Genomic DNA, 27,491 nt, shown 5'->3' with positions numbered 1-27,491 from the left:
CTCCTGCCTCCTGCCTCCTGCCTCCTCCTGCCTCTGCCTCTCCTCTGCCTCTCTGCCTCTGCCTCTGCCTTTTCCTCTTCACTCTCTTCCTATCTCTTTTCTCTCTCCTTTCCCCCATCTCCCATCCTGTCTCTCCACTCCCACTCAAACACACAGGTACACAGTTAAATATAAATAAGGTACATGTATATAATCACACAGCTATTAAGAAAACAAATACCAGAAAACTTAAGCTGGTATATCCAAATGGTTGTGAAAAGATGCCTACCACCATTGGCCACCAGGGAATGCAAATTAAAACCACAGTGAAGCATTCCACTCCCAGGTACAGATGATTAAAACTCAAAAGCCCGGGGAGAGCAGGATTTGAAGAGATATATCCATTGCACATTGCCGGTGAGAACACAAAATGGTATAAACACTTCGGAAAACATTTAAGCGGGCGGTTTTTAAAATGATGAAGTTCAACATATACAACACACAATCACCACACGATCTATTTCATAAGTTCATATCTAGATATTTACCCAAATAATCATGCTAAGAACCAAATGTTCCTTCAATGGCACATTTATGTAGAATAGGCCATAACTCCCTGCACATGTACAGCAGATGTGCAGCTTGGTCTTCATGTGAGTCCCAAAGAACTGGAACGGGGGCTATCCCAAAAGCTGTTGCCTGCGTATGGGAGATACATTGTAATCTTCTGGCCGGGCTGCCTTATCTGGCCTCAGTGGGATGCGCCTAGCAGCGCAGAGACTTGAAGTAGCAGGGTAGGGAAATACAAAGAGGGGAACCCAAATGCTCAGAGGAGAAAGAGGGGATAGGAGAAAGGTTGTGGAAGGGGTGACTTGGAGTGTGGCAGTGAAGTAAAGTGAATAAGTAAAAAAAAAAAAAAAAATTAAAGACTAGCTCAGCCAGGCGGTGGTGGCGCACACCTTTAATCCCAGCACTTGGGAGGCAGAGGCAGGCGGATTTCTGAGTTCGAGGCCAGCCTGTCTACAGAGTGAGTTCCAGGACAGCCAGGGCTACACAGAGAAACCCTGTCTTAAAAATACAAAAACAAAAAACAAAAACAAACAAACAAACAAAAAACCAAGACTAGCTCATAGAGAATTAATCTATTCACCTGTTGATGGAAATTTGCATTGTTTCAAGTTTTGGGCTAAGTGACTATCCTTCATTGGTAGACAGAAATGAACTACAGATTAAGTACACAGAGGATTCTCAAATTCTTGACACAGGAAGGAACCAGGCCAGGAAAGTAGATCCTGTATGATCATATTGTGTTGCTCTATTATGTGAAACTGTATAAGAGACAAAACAAATATGAACTGAGTTGCCTCGGGCTGGAGGTAGGGGAAGGGGTGAAGGATTTTAAAGAGGGCAGAGAGGAAGCTTGAGGGGGATGGAAGTGCCTGTGTTGATTTCTAAGTGAACGCATTAGCTTGTCAGATTCTCAAATTGCAACTCTTAAAGAAAGTGCATTTCAGAGCTGGGGAGATGGTTCGGTTGGTAAACTGCCTGCTGTGCAAGCATGAAGACCTGAGTTCAGACCCCAGTACCTGTGTCAGCAGTGCAGCATATGCCTATAACACCAGTGCTGGGAATTGGGGTGGGGCTGGGAGGGCATAGGTAGCTACAGGAAGATCTGGGGCATGCTACTCAGCTAGTCTTGCTGATTCAGTGAGCTCCAGGCTCAGTGAGAGACCTCGCCTCAAAAATGAAGGTGGAAAGTAATACAGGAATGATGTTGACCTGTAGTCTTTAAATGCATGATGCACATACACCTGTGCACATAGACACATGTGTACGCCATGCATATGCACACGTGCACATGCACACACCTGCATATGTGCAAACCCAGACATGCACACACATGTGTGCAGGTGTGTGCACACACACACACATGCACCCACCCACACACAAACACACACACACACAGTACATATTAATAATATTTCTCAATAAGGCAATGAAAAATTTAAGTATCTAATGAAATGATAGCATGATTAGAAGCATAAGATACACAGTAATCAGAGGCCCAAGGATCCATACACGAGCTGTGAATTGACTCCTGGGAATGGAGTTAGAGCCAATTAAATAGTTATTTAATCTGAATTAATGTGGATTCACTCCATTTAAGGTGATGAGAATCTTGAAGGAAACACACATTACTCTCTTGCCTTCCAACCCTGCACACTACTTTCCCTGTGGGATTGCCTCTGCATCCCTTCCAGTGTTTCTGTATGCCCTTCCTCATTGTGGGGTGGGGCAGGAAGTGGGGTGATCTCCTCCCTCTCAGAGCATTCACCCTACATGACTACTACCCTCCAACAACTATCTATTCCCAGCTCTGCCAAGTCCCTTGATCTCTCTGCACCATACCTCCTAATACATGGACATTTAAAGGGATAACCATTTTAATAAGACAGGGGTTAGGTGATCGGAGCCCACCCAGTATCTCTGTCTTGTCCCATTGGGGTTGCTAAATAAACACAGGATTTCAGTTCTACAGTGAAGGGATGTTTAATATCAGTAAGTGTTGAGGTGACATAGTTATGCTGGAATATCATACAGGACACACTTAGAACTAAAGAGAATTCATTATCTATTTGAACTTCAAACTCATCTGAGTATTCTCCATATTGATTTGGGAAATCTGACAACCCCATTCCAGGTGTCCCCTGAGCCACACTACCCTTGAGTTGTCAGGGTTCCGGAGAACACTAGAAACCACCTTCTTTACAGCAGTAGCTCCGTGGTGAACTTGGCAAGTCTTTCAATGTCATCTACAGGAAACAGCAGAACAAAGAAGAGTGGGTGTGGAACCCAGCAAGAGCTATAATCACAGTTCCACACAACCACCACCACTACCACCACCACCACCATTACCACCACCACCACCATCACCATCATCACCATCACCACCACCACCATCACCATCACCACCATCACCACCACCACCACCATCACCATCACCACCATCACCACCACCAACATCACCATCATCACCACTACCATCACCATCATCACTACCACCACTATCACCACCACCACCATGACCATCACCATGACCATCACCATCACCATCATCATCACCACCATCACCATCACCACTGCTTTAGTCAGCTCTGCAGCCATATGGGATTGGGCTTGTGCCTTCATATGTCTCCAGTTCCATAGCTGTCTAAACGAAAGGCCTAGGAAGAAAGCCTCAACCCCCTACAGACTAAACTTGTCAGAATGGATCCTGGGAGTCAATGAACTCCTCTAGCCCGAGGAACCCAGGGCAAATATTTAAAATGTATATTTTACAGTCTTCTCTAAAGAATGTCTCAAAGAAAGCATAAATACAAGTTACAGAGTAGAAGGGGGGAAAACCTCATAATATCCAAGACAGGGAAAACAATGATAGCAAAATACACCAAGAGCCTCCAGTCAATAACAAAAAGACAAATAATCAGACAGAATAAATGAGCGGGGAATATGAACAGGTAACTCACTTGAAAGCAAAAACAAAAACAAAGAATAAGCATATGAAAAGAAGAACCTCATTAATAATCAGGAAAATGCAAATAGAAATAACAATGAGGAAGCAGTATTTGACAATCAGTGAGGAAAAAAAAAGGCTGATAAAATCCAGTAATGGAGGAGGGAGGGAGGAAGCAGCCTGGGTGGCAAGAGAGACAATGCATGAGAACAGCTTTGGAAATGGTGGCTGTATGTGTACGTGTGTGTATGTGTGTGTGCATGTGTGTGCATGTATGTATGTATGTGTGTATGTATGTATGTATGTATGCGTATGTGTATGTACATGTGCAGGTAGAGGCCAAAGGTCAATGATGGCTAGCTTTCTTAATCACTTTCTGTCTTATTTTTTGAGTCAAGGCCTCTCGCTAACTCTAATAGGCTGGCTGGCCATCAAGTTCTAGTGATCCTTCTGTCTCTGCCTCCCTAAAGTTGGGATTATAGGCATGTTTCATCACATTCCACTTTTACATAGACAGGAGGATTGAATTCAGGCACTTTACTGACCACGCATCTTTCTACCCTTAATAATTTAATAATGGTTTTCCCCAGACTAGCAGTTCTCAACCTGTGGGTTGCAACCTCTTTAGGGAGTCTAACTACCCTTTCACAAGGGTCGCACATCATATACCCTCCATACTAGATATTTACATTACAATTCATAACAACAGCAAATTAGAAAGTAATTATGAAGTAGCAATGAAATAACTTTATGCTTGGAGGTTACCACAACACGAGAAACTGTATTAAAGGGTTGCAGCATTAGGAAGGTTGAGAACCTCTGCTGCAGACAATTTCTTTCCTCCACATCCATCTAATAGATGTGCTAACATGAGCTTGCCTGTCTGCCATCACATCCCTTCACAGACAGCTAGAAGCTTCTTTAATGCCGATCGAGAATACAGTATGAGAACTCACATCACAGAAACTTAGTAACCAAGAGAGCTCCAAGAACAACCCAAACATACTGAGAGTTCTAGAGATACATGCCGTGAACAGAGTTAGATTCAGAATAACAAATTATCCCATTTTTTGAAAACAAGAGCAAAATAATGCTGGTGTTCCCCTGTCTATATCTTCATCTTGATATTTCCACAATATCTTTCTCCTTAGATGGAGAGAGAGATCTAAAGGACTTCACGCTAAACCATGAGTCCCGAGAATCCCTGCAACATCACTGGAGGAAAAAAAAATAGGCAAAGGGAGTGGATGGGGTCTTAATTTGTTAGATTGTTATATGGTTTGAAAAATTGACATTTTCCTTTATCACTTAAAAACTTGCCTTCCATGGTTGTGATGGGCAGTCACTACCATCTCCACTGGCTTCCCTCCCTGCTTCCCAAAGTACTCTTTACCTCTGCTTGCTTCCTTTCTTCGAAGCTCTTACTTTCTTGACAATTTGGCTTCCTCAGTCCGCACGCTTTTTCTGTCTCTTCTCTTCCAGTGAGCCCACCCTCCTACCCACCCCACCTCCCTTTACTTACTTCCTTCACTAATTCTACTTCTTCTAGGTGCCATCTCCTTTTGCTCTTACTAATGAAAGAACATCTCAAAGAATACTTCTTGGGCTGGCAAGATGGTTTAGTGGGTAAAAATGCCCACCACCAAGCCTGATGACCTGAGTTTGATCCGCAGAACCCACCTAACAGAAGATCATTGACTCTCGAAAGCTGTCCCCTGACCACCACACACACGCTGTGGCATGCATATGTCCACACACGTATATGCGCACAGCAATTAATAATCAATTAAGGAGACATCACTCCCATTACTCTGACTCCAAACTTCATGCCATCTAGTTTATGAATACTTCCAACCATGTAGAAGGAAAACTCTGCATGTTTCTATTCTGCTGCCCCATGGAATCGCCTTTCCCTTGCTCCAGGCTCCCCTGAACAATATTGGGCACTGCTCCTTCAAGGGACTGTGCCATCCTCCTCCACCCACTTCTTGCATCCAGACTCCCTTCATTCTGTGCATGGCTCAAAGGCTGTTCCTCCCAGGAAACATAACCTCTTATGCTATTAAGTTCTACGATCCCCTCAGTGCCTAACTCATAACCATGAGGGTTGGTGTCGCGCCTTGAATATTTAATGCCTCCTCATGCGATTACATTTTAGATGCTCTGTCTCTAGATGCTAATACTATTTTGAGACATTCTGGAAATTTCATGAGGTGATGCCTGGCTAGACAATGTAGGTCACTCGGTGCCAGTCCTCAATATCTCTTCCCATCTCCCCTCTTACTTTATCCTTCCTGGTCAATGCGATGACCAATCTCTAACACCTATTTCTGTAAATCTAGTATGTACCACCATTCTTTCCTGCCATGATGGAATGAAACCTTCTGAAATAGTGAGCCAAACTAAGAGATAATGCCTCTGGACATCTCGGGCTAGCAAAAAAAAAAAAAAAAAAAAAAATCCCAGTGCCAGGGCTAGGTTACTTTTTTGTTGTAGCTGTTGGCCAGTAGGACTGCATAGATATCCAGACACTACAGGCTATTGGCACTGCCTTCAGTTACCCGCCTGAACTTGATGGTAAGACTCTATTGCTGAAGACACGACATATGTGAGTCATAAAACATGGAGAAATCAAGCTGGAGCTAACCTTGGAGATTCAAAGCTACCAGTTAGCTTTCATAGTGCTGGACAGTGCTATCCACACTGCTGAGGGAGAAAAGTTACTACCAACCTTCCCTAGCTGAACCCTGACAGCTACAATAAAGACTGACCTGGCAAAGGGATGGCCACTGGTTCAACAGTGCCATGCATGTTACCGGAGTAAACGGTCACTTTCTGATTGACCTGAATGCCTGCTCTACAAGATGGAAGCCATATCTGGTAACCAGACAGTCATAGACTCTAGTGGAGAACCAACTAGTGTTGGTCTGCTAGATAGGCACAGCCTTAAAACAGCTCAAGAAGTAATACTATATCTATAGTTTAGTGCTTATCTCGGCCCTTGTCAGAAAAAGTGCCTGTGGTAGATGGCAACCAAAACAGACGTCCACACTGGTCAATGCATGGTTAATAAGAGACTCCAGAGCCCTCATCACCAAATGTGACATTCATACCATGGCCACCATCTCAAGGTTCCTCATGGATCATTGCAAAGGAGGAGACAGAAAGAGTCTAAGAGCCAGAGGCTGTAGATGACTACAATAAAATGTTTTCAGCACACGTATGGACTTAGAACAGTTGTGGTGCCATGCATGAGACCTGAGTTCAAGCCAGACAAATCATAGCTTGGAGTTTTTGAGGAGGTCATGAATCTTCACCCCTAGCTGAGGTGCTGTTGGCAATCGATAGCTTCCGGGAGGACAGTCAATTTTCAATGATGTGACTCCTGGTATGTCAACCACACCCCTAGTTATGCTCCTCCCACTCAAGAGTATATAAAATAGGATTGATGGGTTGAAAGGGAAACAGAGAGAGAGGGAAACATGTAGATGAGTGGGCAGAGAGGCGGATCTGGGAGGAGTTGAAGGTAAGGGTCTGAATATGATTGAAATACAGTGTATGAAATTCTCAACAAAAATCTTAGAAATGGTATTTAAAAATGAGAATTTCCTCAACTTAAGTTGTTATTTTAGGTCCTGGGGTCATGTCAGTGCAAGCATCACCAGCTCATTGGGCTCATCAACGCACACCCTGCTCTGAGGATGTTCCCAGTTCCCATGCCTTTGATGAAGAAATGAAGGGGCTCTGGGTCCAGAATGAGGGGAGTGGTGCAATGGAACAATGGAAGTAAGGGGCTGGCACATTCCTTGGAGGGAACTAGGGGGGAGATAACCAGAAAGGGCAGGGATAGTGAAGAAATATGTGAAGGGGTGCAAGATTTAATACCCCTACTTGGAGGTACTCTGAGTAGTACCCCATTTGCCTACAGAGCAGAGCTGTGCTGTGGAGCAGGGTGATGGGGTGCTGGCAGGGAAGGTGGAGGCTGCAGCTCACTGAGCTATCACTGCTTCCTTTGTTCCCGTGGTGGGCCGCAACTGTCCAGGATTGGCTTAGAGTCCACCACCTTCTACTAGGCTGGCTCTCCCAATGCTGCACTCAAGGTACCTTGGAGAGCGCCTCCCAGACACTATTTACAGTTGAACATAATATGTGTTTTTAGATTCTATAAGGAAATTTGCTCCTTTAAGGGGCAAGGGAAGGACAGCACCTGTTCTTGTTTGTTGTTTTTTTTGTTTTTTTTTTTTCATTATGCTTCTAGATCCCAACCCAGTTCCTAACACACGGTAGATATTCCTTAAATATTCACTCAAGGAACAAAATTTAGTTAGCTGTTAGTTTAGATTCCTGCCACCCTGGAGCCCTTCCCTGAAGTCATTTCCACTCCTCCAACACTCATGGACTTGGAAGTCTAATCTTGTTGGCTTTATCCACCAACCAGCTGCTTTTACAGAACTGACAAATATTTTCATGAGGTCCCCTCAGTCCCACACCCTAGGCACCTGTTAAATGCATGTCTCATTAAAAAAAAAAAAAAAAAAAAAAAAAAAAAAAAGAACAGAACTCTCCAAGAATCATCTGAGCTGATTCCCATGAGGATCATGGTAGGCCGTGCTCTTCTGGCCTCTTTCAAGATAACTACCCCATGGTGCAATCACGTATGAAGTCTGGTTTTATCCTGATTAGAACCATCCGTTTACACTCACAATGGCAAGCGTGTGATGGTCTCCAGCACATACTGCCAGAAGGCTGCTTCAGGCAGGGCCTGGTGGCTTCAGGGCTGTGTTCTGGGCCATCAAACCTTTGGACTCTATTTCTTGCCAGCTCAACAGTGGACCAGGAGACACTGCCTGCCTGGCCTCCTGCCTAGGGGAGTCTGGCTCTCTGACTGGCCTACTGATCAAAATGTCTGTGAGGGGCCTTGGCAGCCTCTAGAGCTCTTAAGTCCAGCTTGGCTCTGAGGAAGCAGAAACCGTACAACTGTTCTGCTAGTTGCCCCTGCCCGTCCTGAATCATCCACTAACGATTTTATTCAAAGTCAGTTTCCAGTCTCCATGGGGCCTGATTATATCTCTACTCGTTTTTCACCCAGGGAAGAAAATCACTTCTTGCAACGAGGAAAAGCCATACTTTAGGAATTGCAAAGTCCACATGGGTTCATACTTAGTAACCTGCGGCAGTGGCACATCTACATTTTCCTGTCATGGTGTACCAGGCAGGTAGTACCCAAGGACTGACCCCAACCACATCTATAGACCTGTATGCAAAGATACGGGAGGATAGGTATCTCCCTCAGTGAGGTCAGCTGGAGTGATGTGGTGAAAACCATGATTGACAACTTAAGAATGAACATCTAACAGGAAGAAAATATGCCCAACAATGGATGCCCTAATGGGATTCAGGGCATCTCTGCATGTCACTGCAAAAGGAAAAAGCATCCAAATGACTCGGGAAGACAAACAGAAGACACGAACAGAAATCCACAGGATAGGAAACAGAAATAAATGTGGCCATCAGCACCTATGTAACTGCCACCCTCCCCCCAACCCCCACACCTTTGGCTCTCCTTTGCCACTCTTTCAACCTGTCTCAATTTGGGACACAAACAGGGAGATGGGGAAGTGCTGAGGGGTGACAAGAAGCCATGTTCTGTAGAGCCTGGAGTCCGGCTGCCTGGCTCCTCCGCGTGGACGTCTCTGCCCACAGGCCCTGGCACAGGTATACGAACTCTGTGTCTGTCAGCTGTTAGAGTGTGGCGTGCTGAGAACAGACAGAATGCCTTGGCTGCAGAACCTGGTCATCCTGGGGCTGCTGGGAGCTGGAAGACGCGAAGGCTGAGCCAAGTCCCAGGAGGAGGACCTGAGAGCTTAAGGTAACTAGAATGAAAGCATTGCCCAACTAGGACTCACTCTTTAGGAAAGGGAATGGGAGCCCCCAAAGAACAATCTCCATGTGAGATGGGCTTGTGTTTGTCTTCTGGAACATCAAATTAGAGGTGTTGTGGGAGCAACTTAATGGAACTTGATGGTGGACACTGAAATTGATTCCGTGACCCAGGAAAGAAAAAGGAACAGAGGGAAGGAAAGAGGAGAGGAGAGAAGGAGAGAGGAAAGGAGGGAATGATGAGAAGGGGTCTGGAGGGGGGAAGATGGAAGGAGGGAAAGAGGAAAAGGGTAGGAAATTAGGAGGTAAAGAAGGAAGGAGGAGTCAGGGGTAGCAAGGAGGGAGGCACAGGTAGCATTTTTGAATCCAGCATAGCACCCTGCAGTTACCACCTCACTGAGTCCACAGAAACACCTTTGCAGGAGAGATCATCTGCACAAACACTGAAGTTCAGATCATTTCCCCAAGGTTACACAGTTGTTGAGCAGTGGTGCCAGGGTCTATGTTTTGAAGCCTCTGCCCACACTGTGTGTCTCTCTGAAGTCTGGCCTGGGAGGGGGGTTTGATCCTAAGTATCAGGGACCCATGAGCAGACCCCAGCTAGCTTTCCTGTTTTATCCTTGTCCTGGAAGCTGAGAGAGCTGATCAAGCCTAATGGGAAGAACTTGAAGAGCTACCATCTGCAGGTTTAGACCCCTTGAGGGAAGTCAGGTCATGGCCTGTCACTCAAAGATTATTCCCAGCTCAGATAAGGTTCCCTCAGATTCCCAGGGGCCCCAATATGTCCTTAGTAATGGCATTATTATTCCCTCTCTGAGTCTAGGCTGATTAATCTAATTTGCACATGTGAACGAGAAGCTGCTCTGATCCGTTTAAATATGTTGGGACCGCATCCCAGCTCATTTGTATGGTGGGGATGGCCAACGGAGGTGGCTCCTGTCCCCTCCTGCCTCCCTCCCGTGTCCTGCCTCCTACCAGGCAAATTCTTGCTGAGCAGGCAAATGGTGATCCATGCTGCTGCTTTTAAGTCTTAAAACCCATTAGGAGTGTATTAGCAGACATGCTGAGAGCTCATTTGAGTAATAAAAATCTTTTTTTGTGTATAGCTAATAAAACAGAAGAAAGAAAAGCAAAAAGGAGAGGTGGAAGGAAGAGGGAGGCTAGACAGCCGTGGTGGTTAGGATGGCAGGCTGGGAGGTGGCTGCACAGTAGTCTGAATAGAATTCCTTTGTCTTGGCTACGTGACAGGCGATAGAGAGAAAACTGAGTGACGACCCAAAAGACATTTGCATATCTAGCAGTGTCCATGGCTCAGCTGCAATCTAGGAAGGTAGGAGTCACGTGCCATGGGCCCCTGAGATACAGCTCAGGAGCCTCAGCTCATCTGCATGCAAAATGGCCAGTTTTCAGTGTGACCAGTTGTGGCCACATGCCCGGAAGTCAGTTAACTGGTCCAGATGGCCCTCCATCTATATGCCTGCGCTAGCTTTGCTGTTGTGTTTTCTCTAGGCTGTCCTGACTCCAGCCTATGGGCTATAGACTCCTCCCAAGCCTGGTACAGCTCAGATCGACTTCTCTGAGCCTCTGTTAGGTAGCCTCTGCTGGCCCAGGTGAAGGAGTTCAGGGCTATGATGGGCACTTGGGAGATCAGCTCTACAATAGTTATCCAATATAAAGTGAAAATGTAGGACTCCTTGTTCAAGCATGAAGAAGAACTTAAAAAGCACCAGAGGAGATCACTGAACTAGTCTTGGGGAGTTGTGATGCTCAGCATAGGTCACATGCCTATGAATCTATCTGCAAGAAAATGTGAGAGATTCAATTATTAGCCATTTATATGTGGGGGCTTCCAACGCGTTAATCCATGATTTAAGAAAGTTAAAATGGACAAGTGGCATGCACATCCTGGAGTCTGACTTAATGAACACATTAAAGAAGGGGTTTTGGACAGTCCCCCATCCCCAGCACCCAGCCTCTTGGATGCTGCCTCTGGCTACTGTTGACCCCAGATGTTACAGTTTCCCCTAATAGCCCATTAAGGTCCCATAAGCCAAGACTTATGTGAGTCCTTTTGTATAAATCCAGGAGAAAAGCTGCAGAGAAATCCTCTTACAGATAATCCCTCTGAGAACAGGGGCTGAGACTACAAGAATGAGGATCCAAAGAAGGAAGCAAATTAGAGGGGCTTGGCAGTGGGGAGGGTCTTTCCTTCCATGCATGGAGATGCACACCAACGACTGAAATGGTTTTAATGCTGTCATCTCAAGGCCTAGCTGTGTTCAGGTCTCAGTAACAAGAACCTTGAAGTCACTGGGAGAATATTAACCTCTTCGAGGCTTCCTCCAAGATCTTTAAACGTGCTTAAGGCAACTGGACAGACATCCAAAGATGCTCATACAGCCCAGTTAGTTTATAGTTAGGAAGGAAAAAAAAACAGAAGAAGATGGAGATAAAGTAGAAGAAAAAGAGATACAATAAATGACCTTCTAGAGAAGCTGGGACTTGGTAGAACATGCCTGTAATCCCAGCTGCACGGAAGGCTGGGGCAGGGGCAATTTTAGGTCAGCTGAGGTAACTAAGAAAGGCCCTACCTACCTCTAAATAAAATGTGGGAAAGAGGGCTGAGTAGACAGCCTGCCTAGGATATGAAAAGGTGAGGGCTCAGTGGAAGAGGGAGAAGTAGGAGAGGGAATAATTTTGGTAAATGCTATTTGTTGTGACATAGGCATGATGGAATTCTATGTAACCATTAGACAGCAGTGATATGGGAACGACTTCTTTTTTAAAATGTCAAATAAAGACATTTACACTTTTTACTTACCTTGATGCCTAAGGGGAAAAGCAACAATAAGAACAAAACAGGGAGTAAAGGAGGACATGTGAAAGTCATGTGAAGGAAGACATGTGAAGGACATGTGAAGGACATGTGGAGGAGGTCATGTGAAGGAAAACATGTGAGGGACATGTGAAGGAGGACGTGTGATGGAGGACATGTGAAAGTCATGTGAAGGAAGACATGTGAAGGACATGTGAAGGACATGTGAAAGTCATGTGAAGGAAGACATGTGAAGGAAAACATGTGAGGGACATGTGAAGGAGGACATGTGAAAGACATGTGGAGGAGGACATGTGAAGGAAAACATGTGAGGACATGTGAAGGAGGACGTGTGATAGAGAACATGTGAAGGAGGACATGTGAAGGACATGTGGAGGAGGACATGTGAAGGACATGTGGAGGAGGACATGTGAAGGATATGTGGAGGAGGACACGTGAAGGAGGACCTGTGAAGGAGGACATGGGTAGACCACAAAGCAGAAAGAACAAATACAGTGTAGGTGCAGGCATGGAGGGAAGCTGACGGTCTCCACTCAACATGCTCAGACATCAGAACACCAGGGTCTCATGACCCACCAAAGGTCTTCTGTGATCTTTTAGTAAGAGTCTCAGGAAGTGGAAACATGGCAGCCATAGATAAACTAGAATATCAGAGGGAGACTTAGCACCATCAAAAGGTGAGGGGGGGGGTACTGGAGAGAAGGCTCAGCAGTTAGGAATGCTGGCTGCTCTTCTAGAGGACCTGGGTTCAAATCCCAGCACTCACATGGTTGCCCACAACCACCTGTAACTCCAGACCTAGGGGATCTGATGTCCTCTTCTCGGCTCCCCAGGCACTTCATATAGTGTGCAGCCATACATAAAGGCAAACTACCCATCAGTGTATAATAATAAATAAATCATGAAAAGAATGTTTTAAAGGTGAGACAGGAGAGGCCATGATGCCCCTCCCCCCATCAACTGCTACAGGCCAGCCTCTATCCCAGGGAAGCTGCAGAGCGAGGCAGTGGGGGAAAGTGTGCACCCCAAGCCAAAGAGCAGCTCTGTAACCAAGGAAGCAGAAACAGGATACCATGGCACCCCCACACCTACCCTGACCTGCACAATCTGGGCTGCAGAGCAGACCTGCTCAGCTCTTCGTTCTCCAACCCAAAGGCTACTGTTTTAATCCTCAGTAAACAGCTGATTCAAGGAGGGAGGAGGTTGGGAGGGAGGGGGGAAGGGATTGAAAGAAATAAGGTGACTTTTTAAAAATACCAGGATTCTCTAGTCCTAAACAGCCAATTACTTTTAAAATCATTTATTGAAAAAAAAAATAGTATCAAGATGTTAAAGAGGCTTTAAGGAAGAACAACAGGTGGACAGACAGACAGAGCAGGGGAAGAAGACAACCAGGGAGGTGACTGAAGGAAGAGAAAGCAAAAGGGGAGAAGGAGGAGGGAGAAGAGGAAGGGAGGGAGGAGGGTCAAGGAGGAGGGGGGGCCAATTAGACAAACCGGAATCCTCTAGCCGGAACCTGGGCATTGTCAGCAAGCTTGAGGAAATTAAATAAGTGAATGGAGAAGATCAAATCTATGGATACACGAGGAACACAGATAGGGAATATTGACAAGACAGAGCCAACATAGGCCATAGAGAAAAATATAGGAAGACATAATCAACAAAAACATCCTGGAAATAGAGAGTGCTGAATCTCTCCATCAAAGGGGCCCAGGAGATCTCCAAAAATCTCAGCCATCACCTTCAAGCTGTACCCTTCTGAAGCTCCTGAACTTCGAGGGGGAAAGGATGAATCATCCAGGCATCCAGGCAGAAAACCCAAGATAAACAGGAAAGAAATAATGCTGGCAGGCCTCGCTCCGATCAATCTGCGCAAGCTCAGAGAGAATTACAGCCCAAGAATGGCAGCCTCCTCGCTGAAGTTGTCATTTAAGTATTTAGACAACAGGCAGACATTGCCAAGCATGTAAGGATTTTTGAGAATACAACACCCATGAGCCCTTCCTGTAAAAGTTATCTGACAGTGAACTTCAGTAGAACCAGAGATCAATCAAAATGCAGAACTCTTGAATGCAAAATACATAACAAGAAGGTGGATGGTGAGTGATCAGTCTTATTGAACACAGAGCCAAGATTCCACACCATGAGGAAGGTTGCACAGGAGAGTGGCTCAGTGGCTGCTACCATGCCTGATGACCCAAGTTTGCCTCCTGGGTTCCATGTGGCAGAAGATGAGAGAAACTGATCCGCAAATGTCCTCTGACACCCATAGACGTGCCATGGCACATACGTACGTACACACATATGAGCCAAGGAAATAAGGATGGGCACACACCTTTAATTCTAGCATGTGAGAGCCAGAGGCAGGTGGATCTCGGTGAATTCAAGGTCAGCCTGGGCTACATAATAAAATCTAGGCCAATCAAAATTACGTTGTGAGAGCCTGTCTGAAAACAGACACACTAGTAAAAGTAATAAAGAAGTTAATGAGCAGATCATCTTTCAAAATAATAATTAATGCTGCAAAAATCATCATCACAAGAATAATGAAAATAGGGCTGAGGAGATGGCTGAGGAAAGAGCATTCCAAGAAAGCATGGGGGCTGAGTTCAAGTCTACCTGCAGACCCAGTGCTCGGGCCAAGTCAGAGAGCAACCCTGCTTCAAAGGGATGATGATGATGATGATGATGATGATGATGATGATGATGATGATGATGATGATAGCTATAACATCTTAATGAGTTCATCAAACTTGCCTCTTGGCTTTATAGGTATATTTTAGAAACTAGGTCCTATTTATGCAAAGCTTAATGATGCCTTCAATTTTTCCTTAATTTTCTCCATCTGTTGAAATTAAGTAAAATTTCCAAAAGTAAAAAAAAAACAAAGTCGAGACCATGCAGCTATTCCATTTTTATCAGAAAGTCTTTCCTCACAGCTGTCCCAAAGACTTGATGTCTTCCCAAGGTGGCTAGATGAACAGGTTGACATGTTCCAAACACTAATGATGCCTCGCTCTCCCACCGTCGGAATGCTGTTTGATTACAAAACACTTTGTACTTTCATTTTTTTACCATATTGCTCTAGTGTCCATAACAGAAATGAGTTATTTAAAAAGACTAAAGTCATTATCTCCTTCTCTCTGATGATGAGGTAGCCTTCTCCATGCTGATGAGGTAGATCCCTACCAGGGTGCCTCATCCGTGGTCCCATCAGACTCCAGCTCTGGGTTCTGGGCTCCCCTAGTGTTAGAGTTTGACTATGAAATGCTCCCCATAGGTTCCTGCATGTGTTTGAACATGGCTGGTGGGGCTGTTTGGGGACGTGGGATTCTGTGTGGTGGGAGACAGTCATGGCTGGTGTTAATTGTCAGCTTGACAGGATCTATAATCACCTGAGAGACAGGGCCCTAGGCATCCCTGTGGAGATTATGGAGATTGCATTAACTGGAATGGGAAGACTTGCCCACCATGGGAGACACCATTCCCTAGATGGGATCCTGAACCGTGTCAATGGAGAAAGGGAGTTGAATTGCAGCACACATTCATCTCTCTGCTTCTTGATTGCAGAAGCCATGTGACTTGAGCGATTGTCCCCAATCCACCAAGTCTGTGACTTCCTTGCAGTCTATAGCCTCCGTGAGCCAATAATAAACCTTTCCTTCCTAAGTTGTCTTTGTTGGGGTATTTTTTATCAGAGTAATATAAAAGTAATTAAGACAGAGACCTAGCTGGAGGAGAGAAGACACTGGGGTTAAGCCTCTGTAACGGCTATAGCCTAGCTCTGCTTCTGGCCCAAGCTCTCTGCTTCCTTGTTGGTATCCTGAGAGCAATGGCAGCTACACGTGGTTGTTACCATAGATGATCAGGCCTCTTCAGCCACCAAGCTTTCCCCGCCATGATGAACTGCATCTTCTGAACTAGCAGCCCAAATACATCCATCCTTTACAAAGTGTTGGCCACAATCAACAGGAAAATTAACCAACACATTCATCTAGAGTTCTCTTGTGCCTTACTTTCTTCATCTGTCAAATGGGGACAATAAAAGTTCACAGCACCTACTTTAGAGAGCAGCTGTGCGAAGCAAGTGAGATAAGAATCAGAGTGGGCCAGGGCGATGCCAGTACTTAGCAAATGTTAATATTCAGAGTGGCCATCAAGTCTCCCGCATGCTAATTACAAGTGATTTGCATGCTGCCTTCTAGGCAACACATAAATTTAAATTTCCCCCATGTTCTTTGGGGAAGAGTTCCCTGATTCCCTGATTGTTGTCTTTAGGTCTTCAACAGTTGTCAGGCGGAGGTGTTATTAAACAAATAATTAGCAGAGGGCCTGATCGAATGCACGGGGATTTGGCAGCCATTCTCAACCTCTAAATGAGCACCATTGCACAAATACACTCTTGCACCATCTGCTCCAAAACCATAACCTTACAAACTACATTATTGTGTCTAAGGCGGTAAGTCGGCAGTGATTGCTTAGGGTCCAGGTTTTTGCAGAGGGCCAGGTAAGAGTGAAGCAGGGAGACCTGCCTCCTCCAGCCTTTAAGAACGGATTGTCAGAAGTGTCACCTCTGGGACTTTGCCCTGAGACAGGCAAAGCAAAGAAGTCAGTCAGGGCTGGAGGATGTCCCCCAATCCTTCCTGCCCTCCCCCTCCTACAGCTCCCTTCCCTCTTCCCTTCATCCAGTACCCAGGTCCTAAGTACACACGGAATGGAGGAGCATTGGTCTGGTAGGAGTTGTGGCAAGGTCTGTGGGAATCGCAACCCCTTCCCCTTGCTGTCTCGCCAGCAGCGCTGGATTAATCTCTGAGAACAGGCGCTCTTGGTTCCCAGAGGCACAACAGGCTTTTGATTTCTATGAGCTAAGACTCCTCTGCAGGAACGTGGGTTTGTGCCTTACTGTCATTGCTTCTTACAAGGTAACTAATAAATAATCCCCATTACACAAACCCAGCCTGCATCCATCATGCCCTGACTGCCGGCGCTGAGGGATGATCCCTAATGGGCAATAATAATAGCTCCCATTTATTGATTGGGTGCCGAGTGCCAGGCACTGGCCACAGCATCCCTGCCTTAGCTTCTTCTCCATGGGAAGATCTGGTCCCTCCTCTGCCTGGCAAACCTGGTTTAAGCTCCCTCTATGGAACTATGCCCAGATCCAGTGACTCAGGGGAGGGGCTCTCACGCACCTGCGCACTCCAGTGCTCTGTGCTGGACTGGTAGAAATGGTCATAATCAAGTCTGGTGGAGACTGGTTCTCAGACTGTCCAGGAGGCCAGTCCAAAGTGCATAGCTCTTGCTTTTATTTCTTCAGCATTTGTCTCTCAATCTCCAATGGAGAACAACCCTGTCCCATCTCATGTGGTTCTGCATGTGTTTTCCATCCAACCATAGTACCCCCGCTTCTTGTCATGCATAACTATCAGATAGGACAGCCACATTATCTATTTTCTCATTGCTGTGCCCAGATCTTAGTACCTGAGACAGACAACTTAAGGTAGGAGGGTTTGTTCTGACTCACAGGTTGGGATACAGTCCACGGTGGTGGAGGAGGTGTGCCAGCTAGGGTGGGAGCTTGTGAGAGCCAAAGCCATGTGGTAGCCAACCAGAAAGCAAGAGGCTCAGGCCAGAGGCAGGGCTGGTCTATAACTGATGGACTCCCCACTCTCTGGGACCCACTTCAATGAGCCCCCACCTCCATCCCCAAAGATTACACAACCTCCTCATACAGTGCTGCCAGTTGGCGAGCACATGCTCCAATCATGTGAGCCTTTAGCACATGCACCATTCCAACCACTGTATGGTCCCATTCCTTCCTAGTCCCCTGTGATTTTCTCTGAGGTGTGAGGCAAGATGGCCAATACGAGGTTTGCCATGACTTTGGGTTCATAACACTGGAATAAATGCAATTTTTATCTTTTTCTAGGATCACATAATTCAAAGATCCCAGGAACCTCCTTGTGGGCAAATAAGAGAGACAAGGTAAAGCGGTGGGGTGTACAAGGGAGTGACGCTGGATATAGCTATTCCTGAAACCGCTTACACTTGACACTAAGTTAATAGAGTTCAGTTAATAGAGTCTCTCTCTCTCTCTCTCTCTCTCTCTCTCTCTCTCTCTCTCTCTCTCTCTCTCTCTCTCTCTCTCTCTCACATGCTTTTGCAATAGCTTTCTTCTCATGCACCAAGACGAGCTGTCACAGAAGGAGGATAATGACATTTTCCCTGGAACCCCGCCAGCTTGCTGGAGCACTGGGAGCCCCAGCTTTATCTGGTAATCAAGGGTTTCCTTGCCAGCCTCATTCTTTGAGTATCTACCACATTTCTTTGATTTGAGCACACTTTCAATAATGACACGTGCTGTCAATTTAATTAAAGCTTTTCTGCATGGAAAAAAAAAAAGCAGTAGAACCCAGGCTTATAGTTGTTGATTATAAGATGTTTCAATATCTCAAGGGTTAAACCATCAAAGATCTGGGAGGGCAGGAAGCACATATTGGAATCGGAGAGCAATGGGTTTTCCCCAGGAAGTCTTGTAGGAGCAGATGGTGTGAAGTAGGGTCCAGGTCCTCCTGTGGCCTCTTCAAATGCCATCATAATTCCATCCAATTGATCAGCTCCAACTGTCCCCTATGCCATAGAACATGATGTTCTGAGAGAGATTACCATGAACACCCTCAATCCTTTCAGGGTTGGGAGGGGCAGGCCAGGGCTTGCTGTCATTCATGGGTCATTTGCCGATCACCTCTGACAGCGGTAGCCACAGAAAGACTGCAGCGGACTGCAGCGGGGTACCATCTCCTACTATCTGCCATCGATGGATGTTCATACTGATACTGAGAATTATGAGCTGTGTCCCCGAGCAGGGAAAATGATCTCTCAATAGGGAGGCCAATTAGATGTGAAATGGAGAAATACCCAAGTAGAAATAGAAGCAGACAAAGCATGTCTGCCTGGGAGACCTTCTCTGCCTCAGTCAAGAGACAGAGAGGGTGAGGGCTCTGCTGGGCTGGTAGCAGGGGGGGTGCTCATTGCTGCTTGGGCCTTTTATGAGGTCACCTCTGAGATGAAATAGGAAGTGGCCAGGTTTTAGGAGAGGGTTTGGTGTGAGAGAAGCAGTGATTTCAAAAGCCGCCCCCAAAAATGGACTGGGTAGATAACTCAGACCATAAACTGCTTGCTGTGTAAGCAAGTGGACCTGGCTTTGATCTCCAGAACCCACACAAGATAACCAGGCACAGTGGCTGGCTCTTGTAATCCCAGCATTGGAAAAGAGGAGACAGGTGGCTTGCTGATCAGCTAGTCTAGATAGCTTGGTGGTTTCCAGGCCAGTGAAAGATTCTGCCTACAAGCAAACAAACAAACAAACAAAAATAACAGCAAAAGTTGACAGCCCCTGAGAGATGACAACTGAAGTTGTTCTATGGAACACACACACACACACACACACACACACATAGGTTTCACATGCACATACTCATGTATGCAAGCACAATCACATACGTGCACACACTTGTGTACACACTCATGCATACATATGCACACATGCACATGCACACACACAGTGCTTAAACATATGCTCACACTCCTCACACCTCATGGCTAGGGTGTCTCCTGCCTCCCTATAGAGCAGATCTGTGATTCCTTCAGTAGCGGGTGTAGTCCACACAATCCCAATGCCACTGCCACCCAGGCTCTTTCAGTGCTGGAATTTAGAAGGTGAAGCTCACAGGCCTGGTACCATGAACCAGGAGGGTCCTGTCCTCTGGACTGCAGCCTTCCACCTCAGTTAGTCAGCCCAGCATGCCCCTGGCTTTGCGCCTCCATTTCTTCAGCTGGTGCCGCAGCTCCCCTGAGACCAGAATTTTCTCTGAATTTGGCCACACGGACTGGGACCTCAATGATCTGAGGAGCTCTGGATTGCTTCTCCCTTGGGTAGTACCTACTTTTCCTCTGATACCTTAGACTAAAGCACCCCATGGCTAGAGAGAAGCATAGATCATGCGTACTGTTCAGGTAACCTACATTGTCCCTTCCACCAATCCAGTGATGTCGTCTGTGACATTTGAGGTCAAGGATGGCCAAAGTAACACACATACCACCAATCTTTTCGTTCAGATTCAGGCACACACCCCTAAAGGATCTCTGCTCTCTTATTTAGACTCAGGTAGACATCCCAAGTTATTCTAGTGGATCCATTTGTGGCAATCAGTCATTTCTACCTACACCTCCCTACAAACTGTAGCAACTGTTGTTTTAAAAGGAGATTTATTTCTCTATTTTATGAGTGGGGTTTTGGTTTGGTTTGGTTTTGCTTACGTACCTATCTGTGTACTTGTGCCTGATGCTTGTGGAGTTCAGAAGAGCTGGTCAGATTTCTAGGAACTGGAGTTATGTATGGCTGGGTGCCAGCATGTGTGTGCTGGGAACTGAAAGCAGGCCCTCTGTGAGAGCAACCTGTGTTCCTCATCACCGAACCATGTCTCCAGCCCAGCACCTCCACGTTTGTGGTCAAGGACATTCTGAAGTACACTGCAGAGACAGGAGCAGTGTGACAATTCAGATTGTCAAACTGTGCACTCTGAACTTTTAGAGAACAGGCCCTATTTGCCATCTTTTAAAAAAAAAAAAGACATGTTGTGTGAGTGCCTTCCTGAGTTCATGTGCAGTGCATTCATGCAGTGCCCACAGAAGCCAGAAGAGGGCGCGGGATCTGCAGGTGGGTGCTAGGAACCAAATCCAGGTCCTCTGAGAGAGCTAAAAGTACTTTTAAGCACTGAGCTATCTCTCCAACCACTTTTTTTTCTCATCTAATATCTATGCATTACTGGGTGTGCATGTGCTTACAATCAGATGCATCATGGGACAAGGCATGCACATTGGATAAAGCCTTAGAGAACAAAGACTTATCCTTCAAAACAAAAAATCACCCCCACTCCACCCCTAGCAACCACTTCCTCCTGCACTCCCCAAAGAAAGTCCCGCAGTGACCAGAGGATAGTTAAAAATATCTCACCTACAGCCCATTGTCCCCTTACAAGTGTATCAGTTCTGTGCCTTCATTTTGCATCCAAATAAAATCTCTTTGTGTTCATTTCTCCAATTCTTTGAGCAAGACACCAAGAACCTAGGAACACTTGGTCCAGATAGAGACCACGGGTAACATGAGGGATGCAGCACCCCAAGTTTCCCTATGTCAGAAGAACAGGTACCCCCAAGGAGTAAGGGGGTGTCTGTGAGAAAGGTGAGTGCTGACCATCAGCACAGACACTGAGCTTCAGTCATGTGCCTGATGGCCTCTACCACAGCCAGACTGTGGTAGAGGCCATCAGACTCCCTGCTTCCGGAGGCTCTGCATCTAGTTCACAGAGAGGCAGGCCCTATGACTCACTAAAGCATGCTGGAGCTTTACCATGGCAGAAGCTAAAAGATGACACCAGAGTCGAAGCCCAAAATCCCATCCAAGATGCTAATGAGGAAAATGTCCTGTGCCGCCTGAGGTGCCCCATTTCTCTCTGGGACACAAATGCTCCTGAGATTCAGGCTGGACCTCAGTGCCATGGAGATGCCCATTGTGGCGAGACCACCTGGAGCATCTTCTTGGTCCTCAGGAAGCACTCATGTAATCTTTAAGTAACACCTCCCTCCACCTTCCCCATCCTCTGAAGAACGTTCACTTGGCTCTTAGGGAGCACTCAAACCTTAAGAAGCAGTCACCAAGTCCTCAGGGAGCACTCCTTGGTCCTGGGAAGCATTGGGAGTACTTTCTTCAGCTTTTAAGGAGTACATTGTTGGCACTGCAGAAGTTCTCATTCAGTCTTTAGGGAGGACTCCCTAGACCATAGGAAACACATGCTCCGTTCTCAGGGAGCACTCTGGCACAGGCTCAGTGGATATAGTATAAATCAGGGCTGTGCGCTGGTGTGACGCTTCTGCTGGATTTCCCGCAGAGGCTTGGATTGGGGGCCACCCATCCAAGTATGACCAGGCCTCTTCTGACCCCTGCTAGTGAAGACCTTCCTACCTCCCCCCCTCCCCAAACTGGAACACCATTGTTCAAAGATGTCACTATGTAGTGCTAGGAGTGTAGGAGAAAATGTTTAGATATTGCTGGTAAAAACATTAATCTTTTTGGAAAGCATTTTCAAAACCACATACTGAAAGTCTTTGAAATCATTGTGCCTGCGCATTTATTCTAAGGAAATAATCAGATGCAACTCAATGATTTATGTATAGAAATTTTTCATTGCAGCATTATCTATCAGGGAAAAAGTGGAAACAAACTAAATTTTAAACACAGGGGACTGCTTAAATAATTACAGTAATATAAATACTATAAATATATGAAAGTGTTTTATATACATATGTACATGCATATTTCTAATTTTATGCACAGATGCATGGAAGAACAATATATTAGTTGTAGCTATACAGGGGGTCAGAAAACAGATGGTTTTAATTTTTCACCCTTGTGACTTTGTAATCCCCCCCATTGCCCACCATGAATGTGTGCCATAATTTGTTAAAGGAAAGACAAGAGAACAGGGTATTGGAAACCAAGGGAGGCCTGAGGGAATGTGTCAAGAGCAGGTGATGTCCTGATTGAGTGTGTTTTGGTTGACAAGAGTGCAGCTGTGTCAAGGAGTGATGCCTCAGACCTATGTGAAATTGTCAAAGCCTTCCTCATATGGGTCAAGCTCAGAATCGACAAAACTTCCTCCTCTGTCTGCATGTGAGTGTTTAAGTACGGTTAACCAGTGGATGCAACCTCCTCTGCCCAGATGTTTCCAGCCTGAGACTGCTCACCCACAGACACCTCCTAAGGACATCACCTAACCTGCTGTCCCTGAGCGGCACATAGTGAATGCATTGAGGTTGGTTGGTGGGACTCCATCTGAGTGTGCATAGACCACTCGAGCCCAGCTTTTCTGTTTCCATGTAGCTGGACATTTCTTTAGTGTCACAATCCCTTCTTCACTCCTTGCCACTCCTAGTCAAGGGCCAGAGCCAAGCTTTGTGGTAGACATGCCACTGGAGGATGGCTCAGAGAGTAAAGAGCTTGTTGTTCAAACACGAGGGCCCCAGTTTAATCCTCAGAACCCAGGAAAGTATTCTGAGCATAGCAGGGAACATCTAGGGTGGGGAACACCTGGGATACCAGCCCTGGCATGGAGGGACAGAAGATTGCTAAGACTCGCTAGCCAGCCAACCCAGTGGAATTGGCAAGTTCCAGGTCAATGAAAGACCGTGTACATACACACTCACAAGAAAGAGGGAGAGGGAGAGGGAGGGAGAGAGGAGAGGAAGGAGAGAGAAAGAGGGAGAGAGGAAGAAGAGGAGGAGGGAGAGAGGGAAAGAAAGAGGGAGGGAGGGAGGGAGAGAAGGAAGAGGAAAGGAAGGAGAGAGGGAGAGAAGGAAGGAGGGAGGGGAAACAAAGCCGGCAGCTGCACATGCCATTTAGTGACCCACACGCATCTCCTTCCACGTTGCCAATGCTCAGCCTTTCACTGCCATGGCAGAAGACCCAGCAAGTTATCCCCTGCCCCAGCACCGACTCCAAATACCCATGCTTTAAGGAGTGCCATGTTGCCTCCTGTCATCCAAAGCGCCGTGGCAGTGCAGAAGCTCCTGTGAGTCAAGGTGAAGAAGCACTAGGCTAAAATGCTAAGAAAATGGCCTGGGTTCTGTCAGTGACAGCCCCAGGGAGGCAGCCCTGCCCTACCACCTTCCAAGAACTCACCAGAAGAGAATCAGCATCAAATGGCTTTCCCGTCTCACTACACAGACGGACAGCCTCTAACAAAGATGAATCTTAATAGGAATAAAAGTGGAGTGCTAAGACATTTGCATATTCATATCTTCATTTACTTGTTGATATTTATTTACATTTAAGTGTGTGGTTATCTGTTTAATGTCTCTTCTTTTAGTAGACTGAAAGCTTGGGCAAGACCCACAGTGCTCACAAGTATTTCTGGTGCCTCTCGCATGCCTTGTGGGTGACCAGTGTCACGCTTTCACTGTGAATGAATGCATGAAAGGAAGAATGAATGATAGGCCGAAGTTCTTACTGTTCTTCTCTCTTTGGTCTAACTGAGGAAGACTGATACGACTCCCTGGGTTTCTCAGACAGCCCTCTCATCCCCAAGCACACAGGATACATCTGGACCTCTAAGCATCCTTAAAACCCTGCAGTCAGCCTGGGAGAAGGGGGTCCTGCCTCCTCCTCAGCCCACACCATGCTCCTTCAGGACTTTGCTACCCCTCCCCCACCCTCTGCTTTTCAGTGCGCTCTTTCTTGCTTTAGATCCAGCCATGGTACAGCAGCTCAAAATTACAGCCAATGCACAGGGCCCACCTCTCCTCTTAGGTGTCAGGATGAATACCCAACCACCCTATCTCTATAACCCACCCCCACTTCAGACTTATCCCCACATTGTGCTGAGTCCTGGGTGGGAGTGTGTGTGTGGGGCAGTTCTTGCACCATGGTGATTCCTGCTCCTCTTAAGTGACTGGCCAAAGTCGGATTCCCCAGGCATTATGTGAGGCCCGTTATTCTGCCCTGTTGGCGGGGTTGCCTACTGCTCTGTGCCCTCCTCTGGGATCCCAGGCACAGTGCCCGCACAGTCTTCTCCCAGCCCCTCTCTAGATCTGTGTGGTCGCCTCCCTGAAGCAGCCTGACCTCCTGGGAGTACACTTTGGTTTCTGATCCCTTCCTGTTGATCAAAACCCTCAGTCTTTTGGGTAGTACTTCCAGGGAGCACCTCCCACCAATGTCCAGGCCTTGGCGTTTTGCTGGATCACTGAGAGGTCTTCGAGCCATGCGGAAACCCACCAGCCATCCCTCGATCAGCACCACAGCAAACCTATGATAGCCTGATGGTGTCATTGTCTTGGCTTCCAAGAGCCAGGTGTCAGTGCTCCATGAGCGGAGGAAGCACCCTCCATATCCACAGGATCACCCACCCATGCCCCACCCCTGCCATTACTCAGGCTGAGGAGGGAGCCTGTCACATCCTGTATGCATGCCCTTAGCCCTTCCCTGACTCATAGTCTTCCTTTAGGATTCAACCACTCTAGTCTACCCCAGGGAGCCTCAGTGCTCTCCTGTGCTGGGACACCATGGTGACATGGCTGCAGGCTGAGCTTGACAATGTCATGGCTGACTTGCTATCTCCTACTGCTTCATAGTCCTGGGGAAACTCTATAAGGCCTGCCTGTTTTAGTGCATCTCCACTTTATGAATGGGAAACTGAGGCTGCAAGAATTAATGAGGTCACAGAGGACATATGTTCATGTCGAGAACATTCCCAATAGACCATGCACTCATGCACATCATTGTACTGAAACTGCCCGACCTCCTGGAACAGCATCCCTTAAGTTTCCCATCCTTCTGTGTTGACCTTTTCTCCACAATGAAGTAGCAAAATAAATAAATAGATTCATTCATTCATTCATTCATTCATTCATCCATTCATTCATTCATGGTGACTCTTATCTTCAAGGCTGTGCCATTATTTAATTTGTAAAGATTTTATTTTATTTTATTTTATTAGTGGTACAAAGAACAACAGCACATCTTAAAACTAATAGTGGGAGTTTGATGAACTCCAGAATACACAGCAGTTTGAGACGTATGCCAATGGTTTCCCTGGAAGACCTTAACCAACCAAATATCTGCTTGATTACCTCCAGAGATGGGGAACTCACTGCATCTTGAGTCAGTTATTCTGACGTACAGACACTAGGCCAAGCACCCCAGCACTGAGCCACAGCTCCAGATCTTTTTGTAATTTTTGAGGCAGGGTCAAACAAAAATGCCCAGGTTAGTCTGAACACACTCTTTAGCATAACCAGGACTTGAACTTGAGATGTGCCTGCCTCCAACTCTCAAGTAGCTGGAACTACATATACAACTTCTAGTACGAGACCAAGCTTCTCATGCCTGTCCATTGGACATGACCCTGTTCTCTAGATCAGCCCAGAGCAAACATTTGTTTTCTATGTGACAGACTCATCTGCCATCTCCAGATCGCTATCATCTCTCTCTCTCTCTCTCTCTCTCTCTCTCTCTCTCTCTCTCTCTCTCTCTCTCTTTCTCTCTCTCTCTCTCCCTGTCTCTCTCTCTCTCTGTCTCTCTCTCCCTCCCCCTCTCTGGCTACTACTTCTCTTGTTCATTTCTCCCAATATCACATCAACTTAGGGTCTTATGCCGGACACAGGGCCCATGACCTTCTGAGGCACCTTGATTCTTATCAGGGCTTTATTGTGTGAATTTCCTTCTGAGTAATTTATCTCTACAAGACCTTGGAGTCTACACTATTAACAGCGCCACATGGCTTTGGCTCTTGTTATAGGCATTGGCAATAAAACATCTGTATATTTTTCTCACCTGTGAAGACTTCCTAGCTGTTGCTTTAGATCTTGGCTTCTGTTCTGACTGTGGTCTATCTCCAGGCGCCATTAACCACATAGGTAACTTCAAAGCAGCCACCAAGAATGGGGGTGGGGTGCTGAAGAAATGGCTCAGGGTTTAAAACCCTGGCTGTGCTTCCAGAGGACCCAGGTTTAATTCCCAGCACCCACCTGGCGGCTCACAAGCATCTCTAACTCCAGTCCCAGGCGATCTGATGCCCTCTTCTGGACTCTCTGGGCACTACACACACATGTTGTCTCTATATACATGCAATCACAACATCCACATGTATAGGAAACACCATTTTCAAATCCTCCCTGGGCTCACTGCCTTCCCCGTCAATGGTCTTCCTTTCTGCCTTCACTCTGCCCATTCCTGGAGGACTCCCTCACATGGTTGTGATAAATACAATGAAGCGCTGTGCTCCACTTTGTCACTGAAAAGCATGTCCTAAACATCATCCTGCATTTCTCGGTAATGTCATTATACTTTTAAATGGCCATGTAAATCCATTAGGCAGAGGCGCTATAACTTTCCCAGCCATTCTCCAATTGTTGGACGTTTTTACAGTTTCCAATTCTTCATCATTATAAATAATGCTGAGACCAAGACTCTCATGCACAGAACTTTCTTCTGCTGCTGAATTATTTCTGTAGGATTTGATCCCAGGAGGGAGATTACTGGGTCAACTGCCTTGAACACTTTGTGACTCTTGATATATGGTTGTCAGGTCATGATCCCAAAGGACTCATTTACATCAGCACCAGCACCAGAGCCAATGTGTCCCCCTTTTTATGCAGCTGTCCCAATACTGTACCGACTCTCAAAAGTTTGGGAGAGGGGGGTCAATGTAGTTTTATAGGGATACA

At 46.3% G+C, this 27,491-nt stretch overlaps 1 protein-coding gene and 1 long non-coding RNA gene across 4 annotated transcripts in view; one reads left to right on the top strand and one right to left on the bottom strand.

The window, feature by feature from the left end:
• LOC116096675 overlaps positions 1–18,278 on the top strand; it is a 36,705-nt gene extending 18,427 nt beyond the window's left edge. Inside the window, exons 3-5 of the long non-coding RNA XR_004121078.1 lie at positions 10,622–10,703; positions 16,899–17,131; positions 18,139–18,278. This is a non-coding gene — a long non-coding RNA (uncharacterized LOC116096675). The remainder of the gene's footprint in view (positions 1–10,621; positions 10,704–16,898; positions 17,132–18,138) is intronic.
• The window catches only part of Csmd2 (CUB and Sushi multiple domains 2), a 582,522-nt gene that overhangs the window by 414,593 nt on the left and 140,438 nt on the right, over positions 1–27,491 (bottom strand). The window lies entirely within an intron of this gene.

This window comes from Mastomys coucha, unplaced genomic scaffold, assembly GCF_008632895.1.
Source record: "Mastomys coucha isolate ucsf_1 unplaced genomic scaffold, UCSF_Mcou_1 pScaffold18, whole genome shotgun sequence".
Lineage (NCBI taxonomy): Eukaryota > Metazoa > Chordata > Mammalia > Rodentia > Muridae > Mastomys > Mastomys coucha.
This window is presented reverse-complemented; position numbering and strand designations above follow the sequence as displayed.